We start from the raw sequence: 23,087 nt of genomic DNA, 5'->3' as shown, positions 1-23,087 counted from the left end.
CTTCTTTTCCGCTGCAGCTCAAAATGGCATCTCCCGCGCTCTCCCTTCTTCTCCGCTGCTGCTCAAAATGGCGTCTCCCGCGCTTTCCTTTCTTCCCCGCTGACGCTGCTTGTCCCCTGAACACCGCCTCTCTCTCTCGTTGATGCCGCTGGGTCCTGAACAGCGGCTGTGCCCTGTGCGCTCTACCCTCTCTCTTCTCGCATCGACGCCGCTCGGTCCTGAACACCGGCTGCGCCCCGTGCGCTCTACCTTCTCTCTTCCCCGCTGACGCTGCTCGGCCTTTTCCTGTGCCGTCGGTCGGTTCTCGCCGCCGCTGTGCGGGAAGGGTCTGCGCCGTACCTGTTGCCAGCCCGTTTCGCTGGAGTCTCCGTTGGATGGTCGACGCCCGTGCCTCTGGACTCTCTGAAGAAATAGCAGTATTCTCTTCACTATCTCCCCGTCAAAGAGCCGTCCACAACAGAATTCACAGCAATGATGGAATTTCCCTCTGCAGAGTTGCAGGTAGGTTCGAATTTTCTCGTCGCCAATGTTAAATCCGTGTATCTTGATGTTGTATGTCCTTCAATAACTAGACAAGAGACTGCAGAGAACAATCAACAGGTGTTTACTGGATGAGGGTTACTCTAAAACTAACTATACAGATCCCTTCTCAGGGTTATATACAGGTGTGGTCACTGCCGGTACTACAGTATACAGGAGCTGTAAAAAGTAGTTCTCCCCTTAAAGGTACATACACTACAAAAGGCGCTACAGAAATGCAAGTTCTTTCTTTGATTGCTCTGCACAGGCAGGCTCAATGATTTCAGCTGGTTAAGCATCAGTGGTACTTGTACACTGGGGAGTTTGTAAGCCTCAGATCTCATTAACCGATGCCTCACCCTCTATACTTAGCTAAGAGTGACGTCTTCCTATCGGAGAATGTGTGCACTCCATATAAGGCAAAGACAAACTCGACCTGAGTTAAGTTCGCTAGTAGTTTATTTTGAGTCTCAAACATACTAATGGGTTTCTGTACATGCCAGAAACCGAGCTGAGCAAATAACGAAACAACAACTTGCATTTATATAGTGCCATTAACTTAGTAAAACGCCCCAAGACGCTTCACAGGAGCGTAATCAGACAAAAAATTTGACACCGAGCCAAAGAAGGAGACATTAAGAAAGGTGAGCAAAACCTTGGTCAAAGAGGTCGGTGCTAAGGAAGCGTCTTAAAGAATGAGTGAGAGGCAGAGAGGTTTAGGGAGGGAATTCCCGAGCTTAGGGCCTCGGCAGCTGAAGGCACGGCCGCCAATGGTGGGCTAAAGGAAGCGGAGCATGCACAAGAGACAAGAATTGGAGGAGCACAGAGATCTCGGGGGGAGGTTGGGGGGGGGTGTTTGCGGGGCTGGAGGAGATTACGGAGATAGGGAGGGGACGAGGCCATGGAGGGATTTGAAAACAAGGATGAGAATTTTAAAATCGAGGCGTTGCTTAACCGGGTACGAATGTAGGTCAGCGAGCACAGGGGCGATGGGTGAACGGGATTTGGTGCGAGTTAGGACGCGGGCAACAGAGTGTTGGATGAGAGTTAGAGAGTCTGTATAGGTCACCTGCACTGTCACGTGTAGAAAAAAGAACCACTAATCACACAAGGGCATGGAAAAGTATAACTTGTTAAAAAATAATTGAGAGTTGTCTGAGGATGACAAGTTTGATGCGGCCTGCACCGAGTACAGCAAACATTTACCTCTGCATCCTGTGAGGTCAATAACATTGTGACCAAACACCAGCTCCGTCAGAATGACCACCCACCACCACGAGAGGAGGGGCTGGACTTTGATCGAATATGGTGCCAAGGATGATGATTTTGAAATGTGTAAAAAAAAAGTTAATCTCTCATATTTTCTGCAAAATAGACAGTAAATAATGGGTTCAGTTGGTTACAAAGATTTCAGATGTCCAACCTCCCTATATTCCATATTTGCACTAACAACAGAAAATGCTGGAAAAACTCAGCAGGTCAGGCAACATCCGTGGAGAGAAATTTGAGTTGACGTTTCGGGTTTGACCCTTCTTCAAAACTGGAGAGAAAAGGAACTAGATCGAAGGCAGGGCTGCGATCGGACAAAAGAATAAAAGAACCAAAAGAAGTAAAAGAGATTAGAAGCTAGACGAGATGGTAATAGGCTGGGATTAGGTGTAAAGTGTACTGGCAGGGCAAAAGATAGCTGCCAGGTGTGAGAGAGAAACAAAAGGAAAGAGGGGGGGGGGAGGAAAGGAGTGGAAAAATATAAGTAAAAATGAAATAGGGGCCGAGGTCATGATCTGAAATTGTTGAACTCGGTATTGAGACCGGAAGGCTGCAGAGTGCCTAATCGGAAGATGAGGTGCTGTTCCTCGAGTTTACGTTGAGCTTCTGTGGAACAGTACAAGAGGCCAAGGACAGTGAGGTCCGAGTGGGAATGGAGCGGTGAATTGAAATGACAGGCGACCGGAAGCTCGGGGCCAGCCTTATGTACTGAACGGAGGTGTTCCGCAAAGCGGTCACCCAATCTGCGTTTGGTCTCCCCAATGTAGAGGAGACCGCATCGTGAGCAGCGAATACAGTATACTAGATTGCGAGAAGTACAAGTAAATCGCTGTTTCACCTGGAAGGGGTGTTTGGGGCCCTGGACAGTGGGGAGGGGGGAGGTATAGGGGCAGGTGTTACATCTCCTCCGCTTGCACGGGAAGGTGCCAGGCGAAGGGGAAGGGCTGTTTGGGGTGATAGAGGAGTGGACTAGGGTGTCTCGGAGAGAGCGGTCCCTGCGGAATGCTGAAAGGGGAGGGGAGGGGAAGATACGTTTGGTGGTGGGATCACTTTGGAGGTAGCGGAAATGCCGGAGGATGATCCGTTGAATGTGGAGGCTGGTGGGGTGAAAGGTGAGGACAAGAGGAACCCTATCGTGGTTCCGGGAGGGAGGGGCAGGGGTGAGGGCAGAGGTGCGGGAGATAGAACTGACACGGTCGAGGGCAGTGTCAACCACGGTGGAGGGGAATCCTCGGTTGCGGAAAAAGGAAGACATGTCTGAAGCACTGGTGTGGAAGGTGGCATCGTCGGAACAGATACGGCGGAGGCGGAGAAACTGGGAGAATGGAATAGAGTCCTTACAGGAAGCGGGGTGGGAGGAAGTGTAGTCCAGGTAGCTGTGGGAGTCAGTGGGCTTGTAGTAAATATTGGTCGATAACCTATCCCCAGAGATGGAGACGGAGAAGTCGAGGAAGGGAAGGGAAGAGTCAGAGATGGACCATGTGAAGGTGAGGGAAGGGTGGAAATTGGAGGCAAAGTGAATGAAATTGTCAAGTTCGGGGCGAGAGCAGGAAACGGCACCGATACAGTCATCAATGTATCGGAAAAAGAGGTGAGGGAGGGGACCCGAGTAGGACTGGAACAAAGATTGTTCCACATAGCCCACGAAAAGGCAGGCATAGCTAGGACCCATGCGGGTACCCATGGCAACACCTTTGATTTGGAGGAAATGAGTGGAGTTAAAGGAGAAGTTGTTCAATGTGAGAACAAGTTCAGCCAGGCGGAGGAGGGTCGTGGTGGATGGGGACTGGTCGGGCCTCTGTTCAAGGAAGAAGCGGAGTGCCCTCAGGCCATCCGGGTGGGGGATGGAGGTGTAGAGGGATTGTACGTCCATGGTGAAAAGGAAGCGGTTGGGGCCAGGAAACTGGAAACTGTTAAAGTGGCGGAGGGCATCCGAAGAGTCGCGGATGTAGGTGGGAAGAGACTGAACAAGGGGAGAAAAGATAGAGTCAAAATAGGAAGAGATAAGTTCTGTAGGGCAAGAACAGGCTGAAACGATGGGTCTACCAGGGCAGTCCTGTTTGTGGATCTTGGGAAGGAGGTAGAAGCGGGCTGTGCGGGGTTGGGGATCTATGAGGTTGGTGGCAGCGGGGGGAAGATCTCCAGAGGAGATGAGGTCAGTGATAGTCTTGGAAACGGTGGTTTGATGTTCGGTAGTGGGGTCATGGTCCAGGTGGAGGTAGGAGGAGGTGTCGGAGAGTTGGCGTTCAGCTTCCGCTAGGTAGAGGTCAGTACGCCAAACAACAACAGCACCACCCTTGTCAGCGGGTTTAATGACAATGTCAGGGTTGGATCTAAGAGAATGGAGTGCTGCAAGTTCAGAGGGAGGTAGGTTGGAGTGAGTGAGGGGAGCAGAGAAATGGAGACGGCCGATGTCACGTCGGCAGTTAGCGATGAAAAGATCTAGAGAGGGTAAGAGGCCAGGGGGAGGGGTCCAGGTAGAATGGGAATTCTGCAAGCGGGAGAAAGGGTCAGTTGTGCGGGGGGAAGACTCCTGGCCAAAGAAGTGGGCACGGAGACGAAGGCGGCGGAAAAAGAGCTCAGCATCGTGCCGAGCTCAAAATTCATTGAGGTGGGGGCGTAAGGGGATGAAGCTCAGGCCTTTGCTGAGGACTGATCGTTCAGGGTCAGAGAGTGGAAGGTCAGAGGGGATAGTGAACACACGGCAGGGGGTGAGATTGGGAGAAGGGGGGTCAGAGGAAAGTGAAGGGGAAGAAGGTTCTGGAGGGGCGTTGGTGTCCAAGAGTTGATGAAGCTTGCGATCCTTGACATATTTTTCCACTCCTTTCCTCCCCCCCCCCCTTTCCTTTTGTTTCTCTCTCACACCTGGCAGCTATCTTTTGCCCTGCCAGTACACTTTACACCTAATCCCAGCCTATTACCATCTCGTCTAGCTTCTAATCTCTTTTACTTCTTTTGGTTCTTTTATTCTTTTGTCCGATCGCAGCCCTGCCTTCGATCTAGTTCCTTTTCTCTCCAGTTTTGAAGAAGGGTCAAACCCGAAACGTCAACTCAAATTTCTCTCCACGGATGTTGCCTGACCTGCTGAGTTTTTCCAGCATTTTCTGTTGTTATTTCGGATTTCCAACATCTGCAGTATTTTGCTATCGTTCCATATTTGCACGTTGTATTAAAGAGTCAAATAAGCTATTGAAGGAATTGTGCCGAATTCTACTGTCTAGTTACCACTTGCAGTGGTTTGGTCATGTTAGCATTAACCCTAGTTTTGGTTCTAAGGCCAGACCCAGTTCAGAAGTTGCACCAGGTAGTTGACAGCTGATTACTGTAGTTGGTGTTTTTGTGGTCATTTATTAAACCAGTTACTGCAGTTAATAAATTCTGACACTTTACTGCAGGAGATGTCCAAACTGTGGACACATAGGTGCATTCCGTGCAGCCTCAGGAGCCTTGTATAAAGTTTAAGCATCGTTACCTCTGGACTGGAATAGTTGAGGCTGGAGGTAACAAAGGCATGGGTGAGGGTTTCAGTGTCAGATGGGCTGAGACAGGTGATGCTATGGAGGTGGAAATAGGTTGCCTTAGTGATGGAGATATTATGGGGTTGGAAGCACAGCTCAGGGTCAAATAGGACGCTGAGATTGCAAATAGTCTGGTACAGCCTGACACAGTGGCCAGGAAGGGAGATGCAATCGGTGGGGAGGGAACGGAGTTTGTGGCGGTGGCTGAGGTCTAGCCAATGTTTAACTGGAGAAAATAGTGGCTCCTCCATGATTGAATGTCGGATAAGCAGAAAAAAAGTGGAGGGGTCAAGAGAGGTGGTGGAGAGATAGAGCTGGGTGCTGTCAATATACATGTGGAAGCGGACTCCAGTGTCTGCGAGTGATGTCGCCAAGGGATGGTGTATGGATAAGAAAGAGGACGGGGCCGAGGATGGATCCTTGTGAGACTCCAGAGGTAACAGCACGGGAGTGAGAAGAGAAGCCATGGCTGGAGATGCTGTGGCTACAATCGGATAGGTAAAAGTTGAACCAAGCGCGGACAAACTAGACAATGGAGGAAAGGCACTGGAGAAGGACGGTGTCATTAACTGTGTCAAAGGCTACAGAGAAGTCAAGGTGTTCGGGGAAGGATAGTGCACCAGGGCCACAGAGGATGTAATTACTGACCATGGCCAATTCAGTGCTGTGCTAGGAATGGATATCTGATTGGACAGATTCAAATATAGAGTTGTGGGAAAGATGGGCAAGAATTTGGGAAGTGACAACACGTTAAAGAACCTTGGAGAGAAAAGGGAGGTTGGAGATGGGGCAAGGACAGAGGGGTCAAGGATTTGTTTTTAAGGAGTGGGATGAAGCAAGTTTTGAAAGGGAGGGGGACAGTACCCGAGGCGAGGGAACCATTTACAATGTCAGCTAGCATTAGGGCCAGGAAGGGAAGTTGGGTAACCAGCAGCTTAGTGGGAATGGGGTCAAGGGAGTAGGGGTGTGTGTCATGGACAAGATGAGCTCAGAGAGGGCATGATTTATGTGTCAGTCGTGGCTCAGTGGGTAGCACCCTCGCCTCAAAGTCAGAAGGTTGTGGGTTCAGGGACTTGAGCACAAAAATCTAGTCTGACACTCCCAGTGCAGTACTGAGGGAGCGTTGCGCTGTCGGAGCTGCCGTCTTTCTGATGAGACATTAAATCAAGGTCCTGTCTGCTCACTCAGGTGGACGTAAAAGATTCCATGGCACTATTTTGAAGAGGAACAGGGGAATTATCCCCGTGTCCCGGCCAATATTTATCCCTCAATCAACATCACTGAAACAGATTATCTGCTGATTATTACATTGCTATTTGTGGGCTCTTGCTGTGCACAAATTGGCTACCGCATTTCCTACATCACAGCAGTGACTACACTTCAGAAAGTACTTCATTGGCTGTAAAGTGCTTTGGGACGTCTGGTGGTCATGAAAGGTTGCTCTTTATAAATGCAAGTCTTTTTTTTATGAGGGAGAGAGAAATTAGAGAAAGTTTCAGATAGATTTAAGGGGAACAACAACAACAACTTGAATTTATATAGCGCCTTTAACATAGTAAAATGTCCCAAGGCACTGCACAGGAGTATTTTAAGACAAAAAAATTGACACCGAGCCACATAAGGATAAATTAGGGCAGGTGGGGTCAAAGAGGTAGATTTTAAGGAGCGTTGTATGACGTGCGGAATTACCCCTCGCCCCGTCCAACAGGTTAGAGTGTTCGGACTTGAGATTTATGAGAAATTATACCAGACACACGGGTTCTGCCTTTAACCTTTTATTGTTCCTAAGACAGATTCCAAACCCCAACCACTGTTCGAGTAGTCCACCAATAACGTTACAAGAAATCATACATACAACCACCCGCGGATGATCAGTCCGGCGTTGATTGTAGGTCCTCGTGAGCGAAAAGACTGGCCAGGCCCCTCCTTCCCACTGCAGCCTGATCCTCGTAGGTCAGATGACCGGCCAAACCACCTCCTTCCGACTGCAGTGCTGATATTCTTCAGCCACTGTGCTTTATACAGCTTTCCTTGCCTTTAGCAGTAAATCAATCTTTCAGAGATAGTGAAATGTTCCTTTAATGTTCGGTCTGAGCTGTTTGAGCTGGCAAATGTTCACATTAACTCATCCTGTGTCTCTATCCATTAGTTGTCTTTATCACAGCCCAAAATTGTTCATTCGCTCCTAAAGTTTACAAAAGTGGCAGGAAACCACTTGGTTAGATTCATGGGTTACGTCGTATTCTGCATTTCAAAACTGCAAAGGTTTGACTTCTCCCCTTTAACCTCCGAAAAGTCACCAGAGACACCATGTCTGCAAAACTAAGGGGGTTTGTTTATCTCTGTTGTCTATCAAACGCAAATCCCATGTCGCCTTATCAGTGACAACTTTACATTTCCCTTTGAAAAAAAACCTTTCAGCCTGGCAAAGCATTTCAATATATATCGAAATTAAAAATTAAGAATTAAGGGTCTTTTGTATGTCTACAGTGTCTTAAAGGAGGAGAGAGAGGTAGCGAGGCGGAGAGGTTTAGGCAGGGAATTCCAGAGCTGAGGGCTGAGGCAACAGAAGGCACGGCTGCCGATGGTTGAGCGATTATAATCAGGGGCGCTCAAGAGAGCAGAATTAGAGGAGCGCAGAGATCTCGGGGGGGGGTTGTGGGGCTGAAGGAGATTACAGAGATAGGATAGGGAAGCTAGATAAGTACATGAGGGAGAAAGGAATAGAAGGATATGCTGATAGGGTTAAATGAAGAGGGGTGGGAGGAGGCTTGTGTGGAGCATAAACACCAGCATGGGCCTGTTGGGCCGAACGGCCTGTTTCTGTGCTGTAAATACTTTGTATTTCTAGGGGAGGGGAGATCCTGGGGGGAGTCTTGGATTGTCAGGGTAAGTGAAGGCAGCAGAAACAGTTCAATCTTAGTGAAACAGTTTAAAATATTGCTACAGAGGGCTGAAGGAGTCAAGCAGCAGAAAACACAGAATCCTCAGTGAATTCAACAAAGTCTTTGACAGAGTTTGACACTAAAATCCACTTAAGTTGCTGCAGATTTGAACATACAACAACTTGCTTTGACTGTTAAGGTGTCAGCTGTGGCTCAGTGGGTAGCACTCTTGCCTCAGGGTCAGAAGGTTGTGGGTTCAAGTCCAGAGACTTAAGCTCATCGTCCAGGCTGACTCTCCAGCGCGGTACTGAGGGAGTGCTGCACTGTCGGAGGTGCCGTCTTTCAGATGAGGCATTAAAACAAGGTCCTGTCTGCTCTCTCAGGTGGATGTAAAAGATCTCATGGCACTATTTTGAAGAGGAGCTGGGGAGTTCTCCCTGGTGTCCTGGGCCAATATTTATCCCTCAACGAACATCACTAAAAAAAAAACAGATGATCAGGTCATTATCACATTGCTGTTTGTGGGAGCTTGCTGTGCGCAAATTAGCTGCCGCGTTTCCTACATTACAACAGTCTCTATACTTCAAAAGTACTTCATTGGCTGTAAAGCACTTTGGGACATCCTAAGGTCATGAAAAGCGCCATATTCTTTCTTTCTTAATGCCTTTAATCAGAAAATATCCAAGGAGCCTTATGTAGAGGAGAAGGTATAAAATGGATACAAGGAATAATGTAGTAGACACACTTTAGTGAGCCATGGTACGAGAGTTAGAAGAGAGGTGATGAAAGCTCAATCAGAAAGATGGGGTGTAGAAGGATTTCAAAGGTGTATAGAATTGTGGTTCAGGGAGGGGGGTTCCCAAAAGTAGGACCAAGGCAACTGAAGAGAACTGCCACCAATGGTGGGACAAAAGGCCTGAAGTGGGGCTTTGAAGGGTGTGGGAGGGGTGCAAGGATGGATGTTGCAGAGATAGTGGGGCAAAGAGAGAATCGAAGACAAGGATGAGGATTTTAAACTTAATGCTCATTGGAATTAATCCAATGTAGGTCAGGGAGGAAGGGGGGAGGGGGTGATGGGCGAATGAAGCTTAATGTGTGACTTAATCTGGGTGGATGGGTTTTGAACAAGTTGGAGTTTGTCTCAGCCAAGATTAAGATCTGTATGAATGAACAAATAGAGGAGCTTTCAATGGTGTAACAGTGGTTCCAGTTACTCTTGGAATTAATCACCCTGTCTACTTTTCCCAGTCCTCTACCTTACATCCTTAGTGTATTTTATGAGGTTTCTTTATTATGTCTATAAACTATCTCAACCTCTCAATTAGTTTACTGGATTTCTATCATTTCCAGTTACTGTTCCCATGTAAATATAATCTACATCAAAGCTTCGATGGGATCACGGCCTTGTAATTACTCGTACGTACTCATTATACGCTGTGCAAGGCAGAACTGACATGTTCTGCACAGCACTTTTTCCAGATGGCGGGTTTCACTGTCAACTCCCAATCAAACAGAACTCGGTTAGACTGCCGCTCCCGTCACCGTGCAGAGCCTGCGTCACAAAACCTTGGCCCTTCATCACAAGGGCCCGCGTTCAAACTCGCACATCAGCGGAAAGCTGCCTCATCAGAGACGCAAACCACTTGTAGCAGAGTCAGACGTCTAGAATATGCACCAGTGACTCCTCAGTGTGTAAAAAAAAAGTTTTTCCACAAAATGGGATTGGATGATTAAGGCCCTTCAGCCTGTTTGATCTCATCCTCCCGGAACAGCAATTGCAACACGCATGGAGTTCTCTGCATCCGCTGCTACTTGATTACTTTCAAAGAGATTTCACCACCGCCCCTGGGTGCTTTCGGGAGAAAAGGGAATCAGGCGTGAAAATTCACAAGAAGCAGGTTTACATTGACATTGTAGATTGCGGCGGTCCTGCCCTCTTAATACTCCATTGAAGCTTGGATCTCCTTAGGGATCATTCAGCAAGGGGCAGGTCTAGAGATTGTATTGGAGCTCTGCAGTTCAATCACAATCCCTTCAACAGGTCGGAGAAACATCCCAATTCCACCAGTCAAGGGTCAAGAACAGTATAGTTGGTTTGTCGGCGAAATTTTTTGGTAGTCTCTCCCTTAATTAATTGCTGGTAGAAACTGACTCCAGATGCTATGCAGATCAGTGACCAGTCCTCTTTGTCCAGTGTACATTCAAGATTGCGTTTTCCCTCCCAATTTTCTCTCCTCCTCTCCTGAGGGCACTGATTGTTACTGGGGTATGGTTTCATGAGTACCAGGAGCCCTGTACTATCTCGCCGAATGATAGTTCTTCATGTATGAGCCTATAATACCATTGGCGGGCAATTTAACATGCATAGTCAACCCTGTGTGTCCTCACTGTACCTACCTTGCACTCTCCAGCAGGGATCACTGGATAGTAGTCAAGTGTGGGAATCATGGTTGATGTTGCCTCTCTCCAGACCAGGAACAGCCAAACCACACTGATTGCTGCTCCAAGGGAGATGAATCAACTCAACACAGACAAAGGAACTGAACCACGGGGCTTTTGGTTTGTAGGAATTAATGCTACACCAGGTGGTCCCCATTACCAACCAGGCCATCAGGGGAACTCCAAGATTGGATCTCAATGCTAACCTCATCGAGTTCGAAAGCAAAACAGCACAGACCAGGCTTATCAACATTACATCTGTTAGTTAAATGGTTATATGATACAAGACTCCCAAAACAAGTGCTCTACTCGGAGCTCCGGCACAGCAAGAGAGCCCCAGGTTGGCAGAGGAAACACTTCAAGGACACCCTCAAAGCCTCCTTGAAAAAGTGTAACATCCCCACCGACACTTGGGAATCCCTGGCCCAAGACCGCACAAAGTGGGTAGGAGAAGCATCCGGGAAGGCGCCGAACACCTCGAGTCTCTTCGCCGGGTGCAAGCGGAAGCCAAGCGCAAACAGCGGAAGGAGCGCACGTCAACCCAAGCACCCCACCCACCTGCCCCTTCAACCACCGTCTGCCCCACCTGTGACAGAGACTGTAGGTCCCGCATTGGACTCATCAGTCACCTGCAAACTTATTTTTAATGTGGAAGCAAGTCATCCTCGGTTCCGAGGGACTGCCTAAGAAGAAGAGAAGAAATGGTTATAAAATCCTCCAAAGTCACCAAGATGTCTTTAAAAGTAAAATGGGCTCTGACAGGAAGTGCCAAAAAATGTCAATGCCTACAAAGTGAAATTATGCTGCAGTGATAAGATCCAGGCCTAGAAATCCGTCACGGGCGGTGATGCAAGACGGGTGGTATCAGATCGGCTGCTATACACGGCGCCCGATAGTCAGTCCCATTGCAGTCAATATCTTCAAGAAATTGGGAGAGACATTTAAGAATCTGCTCCGACCACTCCCCATTCCACACAGTTGGGTTGAATACTAGTTGCACTAGAGCGCCATGTTGACCAAGACACGAGCTTCCAAACTATGGCCCATGGACCAAATGCAACCTGCAAGCATCAGCACTCCAACCCACAAGCCGGGCAACTCAGTTCCACTTGCCCTTATATTAATTATTCGCTGGTTTATCCTGTTTGGAGTCTGGAGTTTGGAAACGACCATTCTAAACTAAACTATTTTGAAGACTTTTGGACACCCGACCTAATATTTCCATGGCTGGACATTGCTTTAAAAGAGGAACGAGACGGCTCTGAATTGTTACATAATCCTCAAAGTTGCGATGGGAGATTTTAGGGCTCGGTTCTTACCTGTGGTTCCCAGTCTTCCTTTGTTCCTGGTGGGCAGAGGCAAACTGGGTGCTGGGAACAAACACTCTGTGCAAAATCAGTTTGTTTTTTGTTTTTCATACAGACCCCAGCATCAGCAACATTTGACCCCTTGTGACCCCACCTCATTGTTCTTTGATGGTGTGGAGATGCCGGAGTTGGACTGGGGTGGACAAATGTAAGAAGTCACACAACACCAGGTCTTTGATGTAATGTTTTCCTGACTGACCTGTTTGGACACCATTCACACCTTTGATTGCTGTGGTTATCTCTCTGCCAAAGTGTGATAAAGGGCAGTTAGAAAGATTACCTGTAATCATCTGGCAGTGTTCTCTGACTATATATGCTGTGCCTATATGCATCTCTTCACTTCACCTGACGAAGGAGCAGCGCTCTGAAAGCTTGTGATTTCAAATAAAGCTGTTGGACTATAACCTGGTGTTGTGTGACTTCTCACATTTCACAGAATCACAGAAACCCCACAGTGCAGATAGAGGCCATTTCGGCCCATCGAGCCTGCACCGACACATATCCCACCCAATCCCCATAACCCCTACACCAACACATATCCCACCCTATCCCTGTAACCCCACGTATTTAATCCCCCTAACACTAAGGGTCAATTTATCATAGCCAATCAACCTAACCCGCACCTGCACCCGCACATTTGTCCACCCCAGTCCAACACCGGCATCTCCACAAAATCAGTGAGTTCATGATGATGCTAGAAACATAGGAACAGGAGGAGGCCATTCAGACCTTCAAACCGTTTCCGCCATTCAATGAGATCATGGCTGATCTGTATCTTAACTCCATCTACCCACCTTGCCCTGCTGCCCGGCGACAGATTGAAATGAGGAGCATCCCATGGCACAGAAGACCAAGGACTACATGGCAACACAAAAACAAAACCTAACCTTTAAAGGGCAGCAGCTCGAAAGTACTCGAGCAAAACTTGTTTTGTTTGTAGTCATACAATATGATGACTCAACTTACCTCAGAACACATGACATCATTTGCATGTAATAGCCTCATTACAAAAATGGCATGTCACCTGTGTGTTTTACACTCTGACAAAATAAGGTTTGAAAAACACGTCCTTCTCCCATGAAGGCAGCACCCATCTTTTAATTGGTTGTATTTCGCTCTCTCGCTGGGGATGGTAGCGTAATCACTGGGCTAGTAATCCAGAGGCCTGAACTAATGATCCGGAGCCGTGAGTTCAAATCCCACCACGGCAGCTGGGGAATTTAAATTCAGTTAATTAAATAAATCTGACATTGAAGTCCCCCACCCAGAGTGCATTCTGTGCCCTTGCTACTCTCAGTGCTTCTTCCAAGTGGTGTTCAACATGGAGGGGTGCTGATTCATCAGCTGAGGGGGGGCGGTAGGTGGTAATCAGCAGGATGCTTCCTTGCCATTGAGGCTTCATGGGGTCCGGAATCAATGTTGAGGATTCCCAGGGCCACTCCTTCCCGACTGTATACCACTGTGCCGCCACCCCTGGTGGGTCTGTCCTGCCGGTGGGACAGGACATACCCAGGGATGGTGACGGAGGAGGCTGGGACATTGGCTGAAAGGTATGATTCTGTGAGTATGGCTTTACTCGAGATCAGGAGCACAGCGGGCCAGCTGATCATAGGGCAAGGTTTACCACATGTGGCCATCGGTTGGATTCAAACAGCAGCCCTTGACTAGTCTGTGGGACAGCTCTCCTAATTTTGGCACAAGTCCCCAGATGTTTTACTACGTTAAAGATGCTATATAAATGAAAGCTGTAGTTGTTGTTCTCAAACTCATTCTTTCACAGGATCGAAACTCCCTCACGTTCTTTTCTTCATTGTACGATATAAAGCCTTTGGGAATTTAAGCTTGACATGAACTGAATTCTACTGCTTAATTTCTCCCTTTCTGCTCTTTCCAGTCTGGATAGTGTCCTTTACCACACCTTGTTATCTTTGTGGGCTGCATTGATGTGTAGCATGGAGCCCCGGGGTCACACACACAGTTCTGATCATGAAATTGAGTAAATTCCGAGTTGCTAACACTGAGGGATCTTGGTGTTCTGATTTAGGATTAATCTTCCCAATGAGGCAACAGTTTTAGTGATCCTACAGCTAGACGACTCAGTAAATAATTATCTTGCTGTTCATTGACGCTAATCACTTGCTGCTCACGGCCATGTACTTCCATATTTCATCAGTTTGAAGGACAGAAAAATGAGCCATGGACAAGGAGGTTTGAGGCAGAAGGGCTTTACTCGAGGTCAGGAGCACAGCGGGCCAGCTGATCATAGGGCAAGCTTTACCACATGTGGCCATCGGTTGGATTCAAACAGCAGCCCTCCCGTACCATAGCTCTATCTTATATTGATGGCCTCTCGGTATGCTCTTCTCCACAAGTGGAAACATTCTCTCTGTATCCACTCTATCAAAACCTTTCATAATTTTAAAGACCTCTATTAGGTCACCCTTCAGCCTTCTTTTTTCAAGAGAAAAGAGACCCAGCCTGTATTTCTGTTGTAGAGCAAAAGTCAAGTCTGTAACATTTCATTTAAGGGAGGTGACATAAATAATGCATCTATTCCCTCCTCTCCCTCAAATCGTCTCCTCCACTCCTCTCCCTCAAATCGTCTCATAGAAACATAGAAGATAGGAGCAAGAGTACGCCATTCGGCCCCTCGAACCTGCTCCGCCATTCAATGAAATCATGGCTGATCATCCAAATTCAGTACCCTGTCCCTGCCTTCTCTCCATATCCCTTGATCCCTTTAGCCTTAAGAAATATATGCAACTCCTTCTTGAATATATCTAATGAATTGGCCTCTACTGCCTTCTGTGGTAGAGAATTCCACAGGTTCACCACTCTCTGGGTGAAGAAATTCCTCCTCATCTCTGTCCTAAATGGCTTACCCCTTATCCTTAGGCTGTGACCCCCTGGCTCTGGACTCCCCGGCCATCGGGAACATCCTTCCTGCATCTAGTCTGTCTAGCCCTGTTAGAATTTTATCAGTTTCAATGAGATCCCCTCTCATTCTTCTAAACTCCAGCGAGTATAAGCCCAATCGACCCAATCTCTCCTCATACGTCATTCCTGCCATCCCAGGTATCAGTCTGGTGAATCTTCGCTGCACTCCCTCCATGGTAAGAACATCCTTCCTCATGTAAGGCGACCAAAACTGCACACAATACTCAAGATGTGGTCTTACCAAGGCCCTGTACAACTGCAGCAAGACATCCTTGTTCCTGTACTCGAACCCTCTCGCTACGGAGGCCAATATACCATTTGCTTTCTTAACCGCCTGCTGCACCTGCATGCTTACCTTCAGCGACTGGTGCACAAGGACATCCAGGTCTCGTTGCACTTCCCCTTCTCCCAATCTATTGCCATTCAGATAATAATCTGCCTTCCTGTCTCCTCCACTCCTCTCCCTCAAATCATCTCCTCCACTCCTCCCTCCCTCAAATGATCGCCTCTCCCTCAAATCGTTTCCTCCCCTCCTCTCCCTCAAATCATCTCCACTCCTCCCTCCCTCAAATCGTCTCCTCCACTCCTCGCCCTCAAATCGTTTCCTCCCCTCCTCTCCCTCAAATCATCTCCACTCCTCCCTCCCTCAAATTGTCTCCTCCACTCTTCGCCCTCAAATCGTTTCCTCTCCTCCTCTCCCTCAAATCATCTCCTCCCCCACAAATCATCTCCACTCGTCCTCTCTGTTAAGTCTGTGTGTTATAGTGATAATTACTACACAGACTACAAGAGTAAATTCAACAGGTCTTTACTGGTTGGAGGTCGGGACTATACTGAATACAATATTAATACACAGTGCTTATATACCGGTGTGGTCACCACCGGTATTACGTATACAGCAGCCAGAGAAAGTAGTACATCTCTTAAGGCGGAACAGGCTTAAGTTCTCTTAAGGTGGAACAGGTTACATACACCACAATCCTCCCTTTTTAGCTTAACAGTCATATCCCCATTTAACATAACATAATAACATATATACATATATAACTTCAGGTATAACAGTTCAAAGGTTCAGTCTCTCAGGAGGCTTTCTGATGCGGCTTGGATACGCCTCTCAGTAGTCTCTGATTCTTGTTGTTGAGGTGCCTCCTCTATTTGGTTTCCAATGTATTGGGTGTCATCATCATCAAGTACATTCCCTGCCGAGGTAGATGCCTCAGGTTCATTAACGTCTTCCACAGTTGTCTCTGTCACAACCATGGGTTCGACCCTTGCTCTCGACTCTACCAGTTGATCCGCATGACGCCTTATCACATTATGACCAATATCTACTGTGTACATCAGAGGTCCTTGTCTGGCCCGAATTGTTCTGGACTGCCATTTTTCGTTTCCATAGCCCCTTGCCAACACTGGTTGTCCTACGTCAAAAGTTTGAGTGGTCTTGTTGTTAATATGCCGAAACTGTTTGTTTTCCACTTCCCTCCGCACATTTGGTTTTAACAAGTCCAACTTGGACCGCAACCTCCTGTTATAAAACATCATGGCAGGACTTTGGTTAGTCACTGCATGATCGGCGTTTCAATATGACATCAGGAACTTGTCGACCTTGTGTTGCAGCGGAATCTGATCATCGTTCATGGCCTTAATTGCCTTTTTGAATGTCTGGACAAATCTTTCAGCCAACCCGTTTGTCGCCAGATGATATGGGGCAGAGGTATAATGTTTTACTCCATTCTTCTTTAAGAATTGTCGGAATTCTTCCGATACAAACTGTGGTCCGTTGTCCGAACAGATCTGTTCTGGCAATCCGTTCCTTGCGAATATTGTTCTTAACACCGCAATTGTCTTTTCTGAAGTAGTGGTATTCATCTTGATGACTTCTGGCCATTTGGAATGTGCATCCACCGCGATTAGGAACATGGAGTCCATGAATGGACCAGCAAAGTCAATGTGTACGCGTTGCCATGGGGCTGAAGGCCATTCCCATGGGTGTAGCGGTGCTATTGGAGGTGCATTTTGCACTTTTTGGCATCCAGCACAGCTTTTCGTTAACTCCTCAATCTGTTGGTCAATACCCGGCCACCATACATAAGCCCTAGCAAGACTTTTCATTTTAACTCCCCCCAGATGACCTTCATGCAGTTCGTTTAAAACTCTTTCCCTTAACTTCGGAGGAATAATCACTCTTGTCCCGTACATCAAGGTACCATGGCAGACGGACAGCTGGTCTCGCCTTGCCGAAAATGCCGGTAACAGAGGATCACCCCGTGTTGGCCATCCTTTCACTGTCACCTCGTAGACTCCGGACAGTGTCGGGTCGTTCCTGGTTTCTCTTTCAATACTTGCATTGGTGACTGGTAAACACTCGATGATGGTCGAATGAAATAACTCAACAGGGTCAACTTTCGTCATGTCTTCTTCTTCAGGTAGTGGCAGGCGCGACAGCCCATCAGCATTGCCATGCTGTTTCGTACCTTTGAATTCTATTTGATATTGATGTGCCCCTAGGAAAAGAGACCATCTCTGGAGACGCTGCGCTGTCATCACCGAAACACCCTTCTTAGGGTTAAAAATGGATACCAACGGTTGATGGTCTGTCAGAAGTGTGAATTTTTGGCCCTGCAGGTAATGATTAAACTTCTTCACTCCCCATACAAGGCTAAGAGCCTCCCTATCGATCTGCGCATAGTTGCGCTCAGCGGAGGTCAATGATCTGGATGCAAACGCGACTGGCCTTTCCGTACCATTTGGCAACTTGTGTGAGAGTACTGCCCCAATACCATATGGAGAAGCATCACAAGCCAACCGAATAGGCAGTGTCGGGTTGAAGTGAGCCAACACTTCCTCTGAGGTGATCAATTCTTTGCTTTTGCGAAATGCCTTCTTACAGTTTTCGCCCCATTCCCATGGTACCCCTTTCTGTAAAAGAGCGTTTAACGGGTGCAGTACCGTGGATAGATTTGGCAGAAATTTATGGTAATAGTTAATTAATCCTAGAAACGACCTCAACTGAGAGACATTCTCCGGAGCGGGAGCCTTTACAACTGCCTCAATCTTGTCAGGAGACTTATGAAGCCCCTCCCGGTCAATGACATGGCCACAGTACGAGATCCGCTTCTGGAAGAACTCACATTTCTGCCGATTTACTCTAAGTCCATACTCTTTCAGTCTGTTGAGCACCAGTTCCAAGTTTGCGAGATGTTGTTTATCACCATCACCTGTGATCAGAATATCATCCAGGTAACATTGTGTGCCTGGAATTCCCTGTAATACCTGCTCCATGGCCCTCTGCCAAATTGCTGGAGCCGATGCCACTCCAAAAACCAGCCTATTGTACCGGTACAACCCTCGATGCGTGTTGATCGTGAGGTATTGGCGTGACTCTTCCTCAACCTCCATCTGCAAGTACGCCTGCGCCAGGTCTATCTTGGTGAAGTGTTTCCCGCCAGACAATGAAGCGAAAATATCCTCAATCCGTGGAAGCGGATACTGCACCGTGTGAAGCACCGGATTAACGGTGATTTTGAAGTCTCCACAGATGCGAACCTTCCCTGGATCTCCTGGCTTGTTGCTCGCAGGACGTTTCATAACGGGAACAATGGGCGTAGCCCACTCACTCCAATCTACCTTAGACAGTACACCTGAACGTTCTAGTGCTTCCAGTTCCGCTTCAACAGTAGGTCGTATTGCATAGGGTACTGGTCTGGCTTTAAAAAATTTTGGTTGTGCATGTTCATCAATCTTGATGCTTGCCATAATTCCTCTCAGTGTTCCCAGTCCCTGCTGGAACACCTCTTTAGCATCATCCAATATTCTGGACAATCGTTTAGGTTTGACATCTGTTTCCCCGGAATCTACCGTTAGTGCCTTCAAGGAGTGCCAGTCCATATTCATTTTCCTAATCCACTCCCATCCTAGTAGTGGTGGACCTCCTTCAGGTAGCACATATAAGTCCATTACTTGGCTTTCTTCGCCCTTGTGGACCACTTCTACCTCTATTTTTCCGATGGGGTACACTCTTTGCCCCGTGTATGTTTTCAATATAATCTCCGTATCCTGTAGGGGAATATGTTGGAATAACCTTCTGTAATCTTTCTTATTCATGACCGTCAATGCCGATCCAGTGTCCAATTCCATTTTTACTTGGACTCCTGCTATCTGAAGAGTGACCCAAATTGTCTGGAGATCTGCATCCTTACCAACGTTGTGTACTCTTAAGCTATCCAGTTCATTACTGCTAGCGTCTGAATCTGACTTCTGTTCGGTCAAACTGTTCTTTGTCACCTTGTGTACCTTTGCGTATTTTCCTTGCGGTGACTTTTTGTTGCTGGTCTTCTTTCCTGACCGGCATACTTTAGCTATGTGGCCAAGCCTGCCACACGTTCTGCATTCTTGGTTTTTAAACCAACACTGGTTCTGATCGTGCGTTGTCTTTCCACAACGATAACATTTGACAGAACTCAAACCCAATTTGTTTGTACCGAGTTCCGGTGACCGTAGCTGCATTACTGCCGTGCCTCTCGCTGCGGCTTCGTGTGCTGCTGCCATAGTGACCGCCTTCTCAAGCGTCAGCTCATCTCCTCGAGCAGTCGCTTTTGTGTATCCTGTTTAAATAAACCACACACAAATTTATCTCGTAGTGCCTCTGTCAATCCCGTTCCAAACTGACAATATTTTGCTAGCTTACGTAATTCCATCAAATATTCAGCATTGCTTTCATTCTGCAGCTGCCTTCTGTCGTAAAATTTAAATCGTTCTGCTAGCATCAGCGGCGTGGGGTTTAGATGATTTTTCAGGACAGTAACAATCTCATCGAACGTCTTATCCGCCGGTTCATCTGGTGATAACAGGTGTTTCAATTGCCTGTATGTCTTCGCACCCATTAAATTTAATAATGTTAGTGCTTTATCTGCATCAGGAATTTTATTTGCCTTACAATAATTTTGTATGCGTTCTACATACATGGCCCAATCTTCGATGTCACTATCAAAGGTATTAATGTTCCCATGTTTAGGCATCGTTGCAATTTATTGTATTTTTATGTTATCCAAGGTGGCGGCTTCCCGCTCTTGTTGTCGTCCTCCGCCCACAAAATGGCGGTTTTCCCGCGCTTGGCGGTCTTCAACCATCCCCCGACGCTGTCTCCGCTTCACCACGGCTCTCGCGCCTTCAGTTTCCCCAGATGCTGTGCCTTTTAGCCCGAATGCGGCCCTTATCTCCGGTCGCGATCGATGTCCCCGCGCTGCGCCTCTCGCTCGAAAGCGGCCCGGCCCTTATCTCCGGTCGCGATCGATCTCACCGCCCTTATTCCTCCGTCTTCCCAGCCCCGTCTGTACAGCCAACGCGGTTGACTTTCTGTCGCGTCGCTGCCCGGCTTACCCACCACCGAGGTAGAAAAGAAGAAAGCTGACAGTCGCTGATGGAGGCTTCGAGGTCAGGATGTCTTCTGCACTCCGGTTTCTCGATGCCTGCCACGCGACGTGTCTTCCAGTAGGGTGATGAGGGTGGAAACCTCTCTTCGACGTCCTGTCTGTGGACGAAGCCGCCGTGGAAATAACTGCCGCAGGGTAAGAATCGGACTCGTCGCCACTGTTAAGTCTGTGTGTTATAGTGATAATTACTACACAGACTACAAGAGTAAATTCAACAGGTCTTTACTGGTTGGAGGTCGGGACTATACTGAATACAATATTAATACACAGTGCTTATATACCGGTGTGGTCACCACCGGTATTACGTATACAGCAGCCAGAGAAAGTAGTACATCTCTTAAGGTGGAACAGGCTTAAGTTCTCTTAAGGTGGAACAGGTTACATACACCACACTCTCCCTCAAATCATCTCCACTCCTCCTCTCCTTCAAATCTCCTCCTCCACTCCTCTCCCTCAAATCATCTCCTCCCCTCCCCTCCTTCAAATCATCTCCTCCCCTCCCCTCTGCATACCGTCTTCAGCTGGAACATGGTTCCATGGAGGAAACGATTTGAGGGAGAGGGGCTGTGGTGGAAAGGGTGGACAGCTTTAAGTTCCTCGGAGTCCACATCACGGAAGACCTCTCCTGGTCCCTCAATACCTCCTCTCTGGTGAAGAAGGCCCAGCAGCGCCTATATTTCCTAAGGAGGCTGAAGGGATGTAACCTGTCACCCCTGATCCTCTCTAACTTTTACCGCTGCACAATAGAGAGCATCCTGACAAACTGTATCACAGTATGGTATGGCAGCTGTAGCTACTATGATCGGAAAGCCCTGCAGCGGGTAGTCAAAACTGCCCAACGCATTACCGGCACCCGGCTACCGACCATAGAGCACATATACCAGAAACGCTGTCTACGGAGGTCACGGTCCATCATCAAAGACCCTACCCACCCCAGCCACAGTCTGTTCGCCCTCCTGCCATCTGGGAGACGCTACAGATGCATTCGCACCCGTACGACCAGATTTAGGAACAGCTTCTTTCCCAGGGCTGTCATCCTACTGAACTCCACAAATAAACTCTAAAGCCTGCACATCTGCCAACGCACTTTATTATGGTTATGTTTATGTTAATGTATTACAAGCCAAATGTATGTCGAATGTCTAAATGTCTTAATCTAAATGTACACTCTCGGGAGCCGCAAGCCTACATTTCATTGTACTGCACTTGTGCACTAACAATGACAATAAAAGTTGATTTGATTTGATTTGATGAACATCAGCAGGCCTCTGTTGCCTTGGAGGTTGAGTGTCGGCAGGCAATGTGATTGAGGAAGGAATCACAGCAGCCACGGAACCTGTCCTCAATGTCCAGAAACACACTTCAGTAGAGATCACTGGATAGCAATCAAGAGTGGGAACGTTCTGATTAGTTCCTCTTCCTATCTGAGGAGCACCGAGGCCACTGGAGCTACTCAAATGTTGACACTAGCTGAGATTACCAACACCCTGCCCGCCAGGAGTCAAGCTGCAGGTCTCCCAATTCGGCACAGTTGAACAACAACGTGCATTTATATAGCGCCTTTAATATAGTAAAACGTCCCTATGTGCTTCACAGGAGCGTTATCACACAACATTTGACACCAAGCCACATAAGGAGATATTAGGGTGGATGCTTGGTCACAGAGGTAGGTTTTAAGGAGCATCTTAAAGGAGGAGGGCGAGGCAGAGAGTTTAGGGAGGGAATTCCAGAGCTTAGGGCCTCGGCAGCTGAAGTCACGGCCACCAATGGTGGAGCGATTAAAATGGGGGATGCGCAAGAGGCCAGAATTGGAGGAGTGCAGAGATCTCAGAGGGTTGTAGGGCTGGAGAAGATTACAGAGATAGGGAGAGGCGAGGTCATAGAGGAATTTGAAGACAAGGATGAGAATTTTAAAATCGAGGCGTTTTTAACCGTGAGCCAATGTAGGCCAGCGAGCACAGGGTTGATGGGTGAATGGGACTTGGTGAGAGTTAGGATAGTTCAGCACATCATATCACGCAGTGGCACTTACTGACTAGGTCTTGGGGAACGTGGACAATACCTCTTCGTATTAGCAAAAAAATATTGGCCCAAATCTAGCTGCAGCGTGGCATCTTGTGGGTAATGTGGCTTTAGTTAGGTTGTTTTCCTCCACCCTTCAGTTCGAAACTTGTTTGCCCTGTAAGTTGCTGGGAGTGCGAGCTGATAACAGGGTGGCGAGGGCAACAGGGCATCTGGGACCTTGGTGAACAATGGGACCAAGTGTATCTCCTTAACCAATGAGATTGAGATAGAAACAGGAAAAACAGAGAAGAAAATTGGGTGAACCAGAGTCAAATCAGGCCCAGAAAGAGAAATAAAGAGAGGGAACGAAAGACTGGATTCAGAGGGAGAGAAAAGAAAGAGACAGACAGAAAGGAAGAAAGAAAAAAAATTTTTTTTTTTTAAATCTCTAAAAACGATTTACTACATGCAGGAATGAGATTCAACAGTTTAAATAGTTCCCTTTCTGGACTGGAGAGATTGATTGTCATTGCAGGAACAATTATCACGTTGTTTAAGAAGGTACTTACGCTGTTAATTACCAGCTCTAACTTTCTGTGGCGAGTTTAATTCGAGTTTAATGTGCAACCCGAGAAACATAGAAGATAGGAGCAGGAGTAGGCCATTCGGCCGCTCGAGCCTGCTCCGCCATTTAATGAGATCATGGCTGATCATCCA

At 47.6% G+C, this 23,087-nt stretch overlaps 1 protein-coding gene across 5 annotated transcripts in view; it reads left to right on the top strand.

Annotated features, from left to right (window-relative positions):
• LOC147111297 (uncharacterized) overlaps positions 1-23,087 on the top strand; it is a 182,119-nt gene that overhangs the window by 38,922 nt on the left and 120,110 nt on the right. Inside the window, exon 3 of one of the 5 annotated variants that reach the window (XR_015080082.1) lies at positions 10,603-18,827. The exons of the other annotated variants lie outside the window; for them this stretch is intronic. The gene's annotated coding sequence lies outside the window, so the exon portion shown is untranslated. Of the gene's footprint in view, positions 1-10,602; positions 18,828-23,087 lie in introns of those variants that run through there. 5 annotated transcript variants of the gene reach the window in all.

This window comes from Somniosus microcephalus, chromosome 11, assembly GCF_052327205.1.
Source record: "Somniosus microcephalus isolate GS21.2 chromosome 11, FLI_Smic_1.0, whole genome shotgun sequence".
Lineage (NCBI taxonomy): Eukaryota > Metazoa > Chordata > Chondrichthyes > Squaliformes > Somniosidae > Somniosus > Somniosus microcephalus.
Note: the sequence above shows the minus strand (reverse complement) of the source record. Positions and strands in the feature narration are given on the sequence as shown.